The sequence below is a fragment of the Vipera berus genome, assembly GCF_964194415.1.
Source record: "Vipera berus genome assembly, chromosome: 3".
Classification (NCBI taxonomy): domain Eukaryota; kingdom Metazoa; phylum Chordata; class Lepidosauria; order Squamata; family Viperidae; genus Vipera; species Vipera berus.
This window is the reverse complement of record NC_138204.1, coordinates 49870770-49882930: the sequence shown is the minus strand read 5'-3', so window position 1 is coordinate 49882930 and position 12161 is coordinate 49870770. Positions and strand designations below refer to the sequence as shown.

Sequence of the window (12161 nt, the reverse complement as noted above, 5' to 3'; positions counted from 1 at the left end):
TGTGAACATAGAAAAAAATAACAGAACAAAATAATAGAATTTGAAGGGACGCTGGAGGTCCTCCAGTCCCACCCACCCCCCCTCCACCCAAGCAGGAGAGTCTATACCCTTTCAGACAAATGGCTGTCCAAGCTCTTTTTTAAAAAATTCCAGCACCCACAACTTCTGCAGGCAAGCCATTGATGCTGAATTTATCAGGATAAATTACTTTTAAGAGCCTTTCTCTACTGTTAAGTTGAAATGACATCTACTCATCCTTGCAAACAAAAGTGCTGGCATAAAATATGTTTTCTCTATTTTCTCATATCAAGTCTCTAGTGCCTGGTTTACCCTGACTGGAGAATGTGTCATACGTTAGAAGCCAGATGATAGATTTTCTTCTGAGTACTCACATTTTCTTTCAGCATGAGACCAACCATTAGGGGAACACCCACCGATGGAGCATTAGAATTGATATAGCATGGGCCTCACTTTTTTTCTTAATACAATATAGATGATGCCTTCAGGACTCTCTCTGACTCATCCAGGCCAGTTTATATGTTCATGTTAAAATAATATAAAACTAAACAACATATAGAAAATCACAAGGATAAAAATATGTTAATGAAGTTTCCCATTCATCCAGGTAGCGTTGTCTGGAAGTTGAGTCATGGCAACTGGACTTCTTGTTCAAAACATTTCACTGCTTATCCAAATAGCTTCTTCAGACTGAGCAAGTTGATTAAGGGGACCCCATATATGTTCTCTAGGGAGATTTCATTTCTCACCTAATCTGGATAGGCTCTTTCTGCCTACTCATTTAATGAGCCTCGCCACCCACTACTGGTTATCTGACTTTACCTCCAAGATAGTGAGTGGTGAAGAAATGTTATTCACCTAAAGGCTGTCACTGGAGGAGTGTCAGAATGGGGTGGGGATTATTTTTGTATCAGTACATCTAATGACAATTTAAAAGTGACTCATTTCCAGGGTGGGGTTGAAATAAATGCCACATTACAGGGCCAAAATAGATGTTATCAGAGCATAATTGTACTGTGGTTAAGTGCAAGCAGGGACAGGACCTCTATTGTGTATAGTTCAGTGGGAGTATGAGAAAACCCAATTCCAAACTGAAATTTGTTAAGACTGTGAATTTCTCACAGTAAAATCTGCAATGGAGTTCTGTTAGAATGAGTGATGGCTACCCTATATTGGATCTACCAGGACTACAGCTTGGAACATTCATTATAATACAGCTTTTGATTAGTCCTTTCCATTAATTCTTGCTACTGGATCTTCTTGGATTGGATGAAATATAAAAAGGCTTCCTCTTGGACTGATATCTTACAGTAATAAGGAAATCTGATTCTGAACTGGATACCTTGATTGATTCTTCAGTTCAGTTCAAGCATATCCATGTTATACCCTTCAGTCATAATCAGTGATCTTTCTCCATATGTTTTTCAAACAACCAGAGGTTAACCAGGACAGTTTCTGATCCTACTTGATTTATTGTTGGCAATTTTTTAGTGGTATATTTCTCCAGTATTTCTGTATCTGATTGGAGCAGAACATTATTTAATACTTCCCTCCCCCATTGCGTAGGCCCTAGAGTCAGTTAAGCATAGTGCGGTGTTTCTCAATCTTGGCAACTTTAAAATATGTTGACTTCAACTCCCAGCATAACCATTACACTGGGGGAATTTGGGAGTTGAACTCCATACCTCTTAAAAGTTGCCACAGTTGAGAAATACTGGTTAAGGCATTAGGCTAGAAACTACAAGACTCTAGTCCTACCCTAGGCACAAAGCCAACTGGGCGAACTTAGACCAGTCACTTCTCTCATACCTTGGAAAGAGGCATTGGCAATCTACTTCTGAAAAATGCTATCAAGAAAATTGCAGGGAACAGTCTCCAGGAATCAAAACTGATTTAAAAGCACATATTTTTCCCCCATAGCCATTGCTGTCCCGCCATGGATTGCCAAACAGCTCGCTGGTGTGCCAGCAGCAACAACCCAACTCTACATCCACTGCTAGTCTCATTGTCTTCCTTTTTTTGCCTACACAAGGCAGAACACCCTCCCTACTGGTAAGGCAGAAGTAGATAAAAGCTACCAGTTCTCTAAAAGTTCTTCCTGAAGAAAAAGCAAGACATAAATACCATCATTCAAATATATACATTTGAATGGTTGCAACATTTTTTTCACCTGATCAAGCTTGTTCAGGCAACAGCAGGAGCACTATCAAAACTCACACTCACTTTGCCTGGACAAACCCAGAGAAGACTTGCCTAGGCAAAGCAGGAACAAAGCTTGAAGCACTTTTGAGAGTTGACTAACACATGGGTGAAGCCATCTGCAATGGCAGCAGTTTCAATGTAGTCTTTTTATAGAATTAAAGTGTTGATAATGATCTTAAGAGATCATTAGTCCCAGATCAGTATGAAACATACTACATAATTTCCAGCCTCTATATGAAGTAAAGCAGAACTTACCACTTCATGTGACAGCCTGTTACAAAGCCACTTTGTAAAAATAATAAAAGCAGGATATATCTATCTATCTATAAAGGTAAAGGTTCCCCCACACATGCGTGCTAGTCGTTTCCGACTCTAGAGGCCGGTGCTCATCTCCGTTTCAAAGCTGAAGAGCCAGCGCTTGTCCGAGGACGTCTCCGTGGTCATGTGGCCGACATGACTAGACGCCAAAGGCGCACGGAACGCTGTTACCTTCCCACCCGTAGTGGTCCCTATTTTTCTACTTGCATTTTTACGTGCTTTCGAACTGCTAGGTTGGAAGAAGCTGGGACGAGTAACAGGCGCTCACTCTGTTACGCGGCACTCAGGATTCGACCCACCAAACTGCCGACCATCTGATCGACAAGCTCAGCGTCCTATTTTTAAAAAGTTTGGAATCAAAATTGTCCAATATTTTTGAACAATTTTGTTTTGATCTCCATAAGCAACTAACTTTGAAAAATTCAACCAGTACTATACCTTTAGAATATGAACCTCTCTTCAAAGAAGCACAGCTCAACAGTCTTACTGCGCAAGAGAATATATCTGACTTTTTTTATTTGGCTTCTAACTTGGATGGAATGAATAATAAAGTATAGCTACATATAGCATGCTTTCTACTTAGGTCAGATTTCCTTTTGGATTAGAGGACTCTGAGCTATCCTATATTTACATATCTGTAAATAAAACATTTCCAAATAGACCTTTTGAGGCAAAAGGTCCCGCTAAAGGGTAGCATATCCATTTCTCTATATCAGAAAAAAAAGCTTTTTTGTTAAGTGACCTTCCAACTCGTATTTCTACAAATCTATATGGTCCTTTAACCTGCTCACGTGATATCCAAGGGTGAGGAAAGAATGTGAATGCCACATCTCTTTGGCATTTCTTCCCACACTGAAGTAGAAAGATGAAATATTTTTTTCCTATTCATATTCCTTTGAATATGAGTGGCAATATCCACATAGTTGAAAAGCTAGTAAAGCACCGATCCACAAGAAAATATCATAAACTTGAACAGACTGATGTAAGTAATCACATCTTCTTCCCCCTGAAATAAGCAAGCTTCTCTCTTTAGGCCTTCCATACTGGCTATTTCTTCATATTTGGATCTCCCTTCCTGTGTAGCTGAAGAACACTTGTCATCCCCAAATTCTGACAGATACTTAGTTGCAAGGGACAATACAGATTAAATGCATAGTTGCATGTAACCTGCTCCTTGTTTTTAATAAAAACAGGAGCTGCTTGGAGGCTGATTCTTATTAGGTGCTGCAGCAAATATATTAATTGAGATATATCAGATATGATATGACATGATTTAAAATATTTATTCACTACCCATTCTCTTAATACCTCTGGAAGCACTGAAAGATCTTATTCTCCTGTTGTAGTTCTAACAAAAATTACCTCTCCAAAGATGATATTTACAGTGGAAGAATTTCTACTGATGCCCCCCAAGGCAATATGTAAAGATTTGAGAAAATTCTCATTATTTCTTAACAATTATTTACTATTATTCATGTTTACATTTTGTATGTCACTTTTCAAGATCGACTATTCCTGGGGGTGCTTTAACATCTCAAAATTATATCATAACATTTTTGCAAAGTAAAGCAATTAAAAACAGATGTAAGCAATAAAAGCAGGTTAGTTAAGAGCTTTTCTGTGATGTGTAACTTTAAAATATTAAGCAAACAGCTTCACCATGATCAAAAATCTGAATTAAAACAATGTACAAGCCAATTAGATAAATAGCAAAGGAATACAAAAGATAGAAAAATGCCCAAGCTAAAAGCTACAAAGCAATCTGCCAGAGGCAAAAAATCATGGAAATAAACAAAAAGCCTGAATTTAATATCACATATATAATATACGTGTATGTCTGTAGCATATAAAGACAGAGGAAAAAAACATTCAAAAATTATCCAGAGATAATTTTCTTATGCAATATCACAGTCGTTACCCAAAATTCAGCAACAACAGCAATCACACCCTGATTATTGTCACTTTTTAAAATATATATGCTTTAGTAAAAGGTTCAGAAGAAAAAATGGTTTTCCTTGTTGCTGGAAAGACAATAAAGTACCAAGTAAAGAATTTAATAACTGTAAAGAATGCAATGAAGTATTAAAGGTATCCAGATGTGTCTTACTGGGAAGGGCATTCTCGAGTTGGCAGGGAAGGATACCCAGAGAACTTGCCTCAGCAAGATAAAATCACATAATATGAGATCAGAGTGCCTGAGTGGCTTTACGTAAATTAATGTGAACTCCTTCCTACCATAGGCCTGCATCAGGTTAAGGAGTCAATTTTTTTTCCTATTGAGAACTCTCTATTGATCCAAGCAAACAACAAATTCACAGCTTCTGGAGGCAGGTTGTTCCACTGATTAATTGTTCTAACAGCCAGGAAGTTTGGCCTTAGGTTGCTTCTCTCTTTGGTTAGCTTCCATCCGTTGCTTCTTGTCCTGCCAAAATCGTCTTCTTTCTAGCTTGATTTTTAAGTTAGAAGTTGTATGTCCAATATCTTTTATTTTACTGTCTGAACTTTACCCCTATGCATCTGTTTTACTATATTGAACTGGAGTGCCTTATATCCTACAACCACAACCACTCCTCTCTCATGTCCTCCCATTCTGGTTAGGCAGAATGGGCAGTAGGCAGTCAAGTAATGACTAGAGAAGGATACAGGAAATTCCCATACTGTAGCAAGGTAAGCCACACAGGAGTAAGAGCCCTCTAATACTATATCTAGTACAATTGAACACAAGTAGTCCTGTTTAAGGGATGATCACAAGAACATCTCTGTGGAATAGTAGGGCTATTCTTGTCATTTGGCAGATAACATCACTCAGATACATTCAGAGCTGAATTCCAATTGGGCATGCCCAATCTTGTAAAATTATTGGTAGAGATTTTGAGGTGTGATTCCTATGGAAGTAAATACAGTCTTTCAAACTAAGCTTAGTCACCTGGCTATTAGATTATGATCCTTCCTGTTTGGTCAAGGTTGCCTGGTAGGTGACCTATGGTTGGTTCCATGTGGTGGTATCACCTTCATTAAGGAAAAGGGTTGTCCACTCAACCTTGAAGAAAGCAATGGTGAGCTCCCTCTTTGAGAAGTCTTTGCTGGACTCAACAATTCTGGACAATTTTTGTCCAGTTTTCAACCTACCCTTTTTAAACTGAGAAGGTGGCTAAGATCCAGCTCCAGGGCATTCTGGGGAAAAGGATTGCTTGGACCCATTTCAGTCCGGTTTCAGACCAGGTTACATTCTAGAGACAGCACTGGTTCCATTTATTTTTGATCTGTGACAAAGCCAGAATGGGATTAGTGCTTCTGTTCTAGTGCTTCTTGATTTCTCAGCAGCTTTGAAACCCATCAGTCTTAGATTAATCAAGACTGATTGGGAGTTTGGGGAATGGGGGCATCATTTTATGATGATGTTCTTTTCTTTGAGGCTGATTTCAATTAGTGTTAAAAAGGGGAAGTCCAGGAGCCCTCAATTGTGGTTGCCTCAGGGCTTGAAGCTCTCACCCCTTTTGTTTTAATATCTACATGAAAACACTAGGTGAAATCATCCATCAATCTGGGATCAAATATATCTCAATCTCAACCTCAATCTCAGATCAATCAAGTGATGCTGTCAAGTTTCAGCCCCAGTGTTTCGAGGGCTAAGAAGGAACAGAACCATGCTCAATCCTGACAAGACTAAGACATCCTGGGAATGGAGATTTTCCATCTTTCATCTTGGATGGGGTTACACTTCCCCATTCAAGACTGGTGCACAATGTGAGGGGGAGTGTTTTCTTGGACTTACAGTTCCTGCTTGAAAAGTAGGTAGCTGCTGTGCCCAAGAGGGACTTTGCAGAAATATATCTAGTGTGTCTGGACCAGAATACCCTTCAGACAGTCACTCACAACTTAAGTCAACTCACAATGTAAGACATTGTGTATAGAGCTGCCCTTAACTCAAAAGCTACAGCTGGTCTAGAATGAAGCTGCCAGGCAAGCCTTGTTATGCTCAAATGACCCCAATGCTTCACAAACTGCACTAATTACTGGTTGACTTCCAGGTGAAATTCAAAGTGCTGGTTTTCACCTATAAACCACTTCATGGCATATTACTTGGTTATTGAGAGATCACCTGTCTCCAGTGAGATTAGGCACACCGGGCAAGCTGATTAAGCATGTCACTTATGAGACCCAGGAAGTATGCCTTCTCTATTGCAGCCCTCTGGAATAATATTCCCAAGAGATATGGAGGGCTCCCATCCTGATGATATTCAGGAAGCTATTTAAGCCCTGCTTATTCTACCAGGCCTGGGGGCATGGTGGTGATTAAGCCCTCCTTAGACAGCTTTTTTGCTTATATACTAGTCTTGGGCCATTTAAGATCTGTTTTCTGCAGGAGGGGGAGTGTTCTGTTGTTCTTATTTTCTAATTATAAGACACCCAGTGCTCTTAGGAGTCAGACTACCTCTAAACTGTATAATATACTCTAAAAAGACGAGAGAGGGAAAAGGCTTACTGGAATGACAGCTGCTTTGCATGGTGAAAATTTCAGATTTGAACTGAGAACCCTGCTATTCTCAGTTCAAAGAACCAGGTAGCAGAGGGCCAGGTAGCAGATGTCATTAAAATATTTGAGAGCTACTCTCAGTGACAGCAAAAAGAATAATCAGATGTAAAAATTTATAGGGCACTTACTTACGTAAAACACTGCTACAGACAAGTAGCCTGGAACAGCCAGTTGTGGTATAGTTTTTGTCCAACAGGATGTTTCATTCCATTTCTCCCTCTTGTTTCTTTCCTCAGAGTTTGCCCTTAGTTTGCCTTTACCTCTCTCTCCCTTTCCTCCCCTTCTGCTACAGATCCTGTGAGAACATCTGGCTTGGTGTCAACCCTGCTGAGTCATGGCTGCGTATGACCAGCATGTGAGTCATGAGAGGGAAGTCCCTTCACATTGGGTACTTTTCAAACCGGAGCTGAGTAAAAGGGAAAGTTGTCAAAGAATGTTGGCACGAGTGAAGGCTTCCTTGGAACAGAGACAAAGCCCTCTGCTCTCTGCAACTTACTTCCCTTTGCCACAGTAAACTTGTGCCTCTGATAAACTCCAAACTCTCAAGAAGAACAACAGATTCAGAGGACTTGAATAAACTGGGGAATTGTCAGTAAAGGAAATGTTTGATTAGCTTGCTGGAAAATGAATGGACAGAGCAGCAATCATGTCAGATTCTTGGAGGGCATAACTTTCTCCCACTTCAAGTTCACCATTGCTATTAATATTCCATTTACTTTGTGGGGGGAAAAAGCATTCTGAAAGGAGAAAGGCAAATAGGAAGGTTGAATATGATCTCAAAGATCCATTTTAAAATCCTCTTCTTTATGATGTGTTTTGCAATCCCATATGAATATCAGATATAAAATGAGGCCGGTTTGCAGTCTGACAATTCCACAGGCTCCTGGACAAAATGGAGCCCATCTCACACTTATTTAGCATGTTGCTTGTCAGTGATGGTATCAAAAGGCAGCATGGCACAAACAGTAGCACAAGATTTCATTATTAAATAAATAAATAAATAAATAAATAAATAAATAAATAAATAAATAAATAAATAAACCTTTATTGTCAAAGTACAACATGTGTACATTGAGATTAGCTGAGCCTCCCCCTGTGCTCTCTCCCCCCAACACACAGTGACAACAAACCCTCCATCCCACCACACTATGTGAACCAACTACACCACACACCGGCCTCCCAAGTCAATTCTGCATAAGATTATGTCCCATTTAAAAGCCTAACAGCCCACGGATAAAAGCTATTTTTCAGCCTGTTGGTACAGCTGGCTATATTCCTATATCTCCTACCGGATGGTAGGAGAGTAAAGAGATACCGTCCAGGGTGTGAGTCATCCCTGAGAATCTTCCTCACTCTTCCAAGGCAACGAGCCCTGGCGATGTCATCCAGTGGTGTCAGGGAACAGCCCACAATGTCTTGTGCTGTGCTCACTACCCTCTGTAATACTTTCCTATCCGCGGCTGTCAGACCAGCATACCAAACCACAAAACCATACGAGAGGACGCTCTCTATGGTAGACCGGTAAAAGAGGGTCATTAGCTGTTGTTCTATCCTGTTCTTCTGAAAGATCCTAAGAAAGTGAAGCCTCTGTTGGGCCTTTCTAGCCACCTGGGTTGTGTTAACTTTCCAGGTCAGATCTTCACAGAGGTAGACTCCCAGAAATTTAAAGGAGGAAACTCTCTCTACACAGTCCTCCCCGATGTAAAGTGGGGCAGGTTCCTCCTTTTTTCTCCGGAAGCCTAACACCATCTCTTTCGTCTTGCCGATGTTTAGGTGCAAGTTGTTGTTACTACACCATATGGATAGTTTTTGTACCTCCGCCCTATATGCTGTCTCATCCCCACCTGTAATAAGACCCACCACAGTTGTATCATCTGCGAACTTGATTATCGCAGTGGATGGGTCAGATGATACACAATCGTAAGTGTATAAAGAGTACAGGTAGGGGCTAAGCACACAGCCCTGTGGCGTGCTGGTGCAAAGCTTCAGGGGGGTGGACAAAGCAGACCCGACCCTCACTGTTTGTACCCGATCCCTAAGAAAGTCTTGAATCCAATCGCAGATAGCGGGGCAGAATTTCAAGTCAGTCAGCTTCTCGATGAGAATGCTTGGCAAAATGGTGTTGAAAGCTGAGCTGTAGTCAACAAAAAGCATCCTGACGTAACTTCCAGGTTTCTCGAGATGACTTGCTACAGAGTGTAGAAGTCTCTGCTAATAGCAGCTTAGATGCCCTACTGTTGAAGCCACTAGCCTGGAAGATTATTTTCCTTATTTGGCTGTAAAGTACATGACTAGCATTTATTTAAGCAAAGTTCTTCTAAATGAGGTATTCAGGCATTCTCTCAACCTTTAGGAAGAAAGCTAATGGTGTGCCCAGCCAATTGCCTAGACATTTAGTTTAATGCAAGTGCTTTTATTCTTCAGTATCTGAGAGGCTATTTCTCTTTCAGCAAGTAAGATAAATATAATACTGCTTTGGAGATACTCAATGTCCTTTCTTTTCTTAAGATTAAAATGGCAATATATACTGCTCTCAATAACTGTATTTTAATTCTCATGACAATCCAGTGAGATAGAGAAAACAGACACAACCACTGGCTATTATTACCCAAGGGCTTCTTGATTCTGGGGAGAACTGAACTCAAATGTTCCAACCATTTTACAATGCTGCTTATTATATTATCGGTTACTTGCTTTACATATTATTTGCCTACATAACAGCTGGCTTGGTTGGAACAGTTTGTTGTGTGACTTGACCTTGAATAAGAAATTTAAGGGAGGTAGGGAGAGAAAAAGCATGGATTGTGCTTTGTTTCAGACCCTCTGTAGGAGTTTAACAGCATGACTGGTGGAATGTCAGCATATATTCACTGTCTTGTGCAGCATTTCCTGGAAATCTAAACCTGAACTCCTCTATCAAGAGGGGAAAAAAACTCCACTTTAGCTACATTATTATTCTGGTTTTCACAGTCAGTGAGATGTTTAGACTGTACTTGACATTTTTATCCACCCATCGAGTCCTTCCCAAGGACCTAGGATAGGCAGATGTTGATGTTTGATGGTGTTAGAGATATGGTTGCAGGATGTAAGCTGTTCTGAGTAAAGCTTCATTTTGCAACTGACTGATGAAGATTTTGTCAATGCCAACAAGTGTTCAAGCAGTGATCCATTTGTTTTAAGAATATACCCAAGGCATCTATTACTTTTGGCATGAGCTTTGCTTTGTTTTGCCACAGTGATTCTATTTGCAGGTCTTTATACTGTTATCTTATCCAGTTCTTTCTGTTCTCTTCTACTGTCTCCAGGTCCTACCATGTCCACTATCCAGACTTTTTTTCTTTCTAATCAACCATTGTTAAGTCTGGGGTGTTCTGTGGTAGGTGCCTGTCTGTATGAATTTTAAAGTCCCAGAGCACTTTAACTTCTTTAAATTGTATTACTTTCTTTAGTTTATGGTCCCACCAGTTGTTTTTACTCTGTTTACTCTGTTTGCAGGCAAATGAGAGGGGTTTTTTTTGCAAATCTTCCAATGCATCATTGTAGCTACTTTGTCATGCAGTTGTTTGTAATCTGTCTGTGCAATCTTCTTGCAGCAGCTAAACAGGTGGCCCATTGTTTCTTCAGCTTCTTTGCAGAGGTGGCATTTGCCATCTGTTGCTGTCTTCTCAGTTCTGGCTTTGTATGCATTTGTTCTTAAGGCTTGGCCTTGTTGCAGCCAGAATTAGCCCTTCTGTCTCTTTTTTCGACTATCCTGCTAGCCATTGCCAGGTTTTATTATTATCTGCTTTGCGTACTCTTTTAATGTACTGGCCGTGTAATAGTTTGTCTTGCCATGTCTTTTTTATTCTTCATTTGGTCTTTCTTATAAGCCAGTTTGGTCTCTCCAGTACTCGGTAAGTCTTCATGGTATACTAGCTTCGATGCATCATCTTCACTGACCTTCAGATATTTTTCCAGTATCTTTTTTTCTTTTTTCACTATTATTACTACCACTATTATTGCACAAACCTTAAAAAGAAGTCTGTTCTTTTATTTAGCATAAAGATGTAGGGTAGTGCAAAGGATTTGAAAAGGATAATTCGTAAAGCATGTTAGGATGAGTGTGGTATCCAAAGTGTTAAATAAGCCACTTCTTTTGGAAAACATGTACCCTTACTTCAAAGGCTGCCCTCAACTATTTGCATATGTATCCATACACAGCCACTCTACTGGCAGTCCCAACAGAATTCTTTTCTGCGTATCCATACTCCAAGAACCAGGGCAAGCCTTCCCAAGGGTACAGCTGGTTTTAGTAAGGGATGCTTTGTTCAAGTTAATATACTGCACAAAGTACTTCGTTGAATGCTTTGCACATCCTGCAAAGAATGTAAATGGAAAATAGTCAACTTGATGGGAAGAAAATATTGTTGTACATGAATATAAATACAACTTCACGATGATCAGGATTGCAAGTTGGGAATCCTGATAAAAATTATTTCATGTATGAATCTTATGTGCTCCACCAAATCATATATACAAGTACTCCACATCATTTCATTTCCATCATGGGGAAAACATTCTCACGAGAAACCATCTTTATTCAATTATTCTGTCTTTTCCTCCTTAATGGATTGTTGTTTTTGTTGTTATTTTGTAGCAAAAAGGGGAAAAACTAAAACACTATTCAAAAAGGTCAAAGACATCTGGATTTCTCATAAATTACATGAATATACTAGGCCAGGGCTTTTCAACCAGTGGTATGGGTACCACCTCTGGTACATTGGCACCTGGCAGGTGGTATGCGACCATCCTAGAAAATTGGTAGCAGGGGAGGGGAATGAGCTGAACCGGTGGCAGCACCGCACAAGCCTGAGCGAGAGATGGCTGGAGCTGCAGGGCTGTCAGGGTTCAACAGAAGCACCAGGATCAGCGCCAGGCTCCAGCTGGAAAGCAGCACTGATCCTGGCGCTTCTGCTGAGCCCTAAAGAAGCACCAATCAGCTGGAATGTTGCAGCATCTCCAGGGTCTTGTGATTTCCATTCAGATGCTTGGCAACTGATTCATATTTATGACGGTCACAGTGTCCCAGGTCATGTGAAGTGATCAA

At 40.2% G+C, this 12161-nt stretch overlaps 1 long non-coding RNA gene across 1 annotated transcript in view; it reads right to left on the bottom strand.

Annotated features, from left to right (window-relative positions):
* Positions 1–7343, bottom strand: part of LOC308666460 — a 31391-nt gene extending 24048 nt beyond the window's left edge. Inside the window, exon 1 of the long non-coding RNA XR_014026133.1 lies at positions 7208–7343. This is a non-coding gene — a long non-coding RNA (uncharacterized lncRNA). The remainder of the gene's footprint in view (positions 1–7207) is intronic.
* Between the last annotated feature and the right edge of the window lie 4818 nt (positions 7344–12161).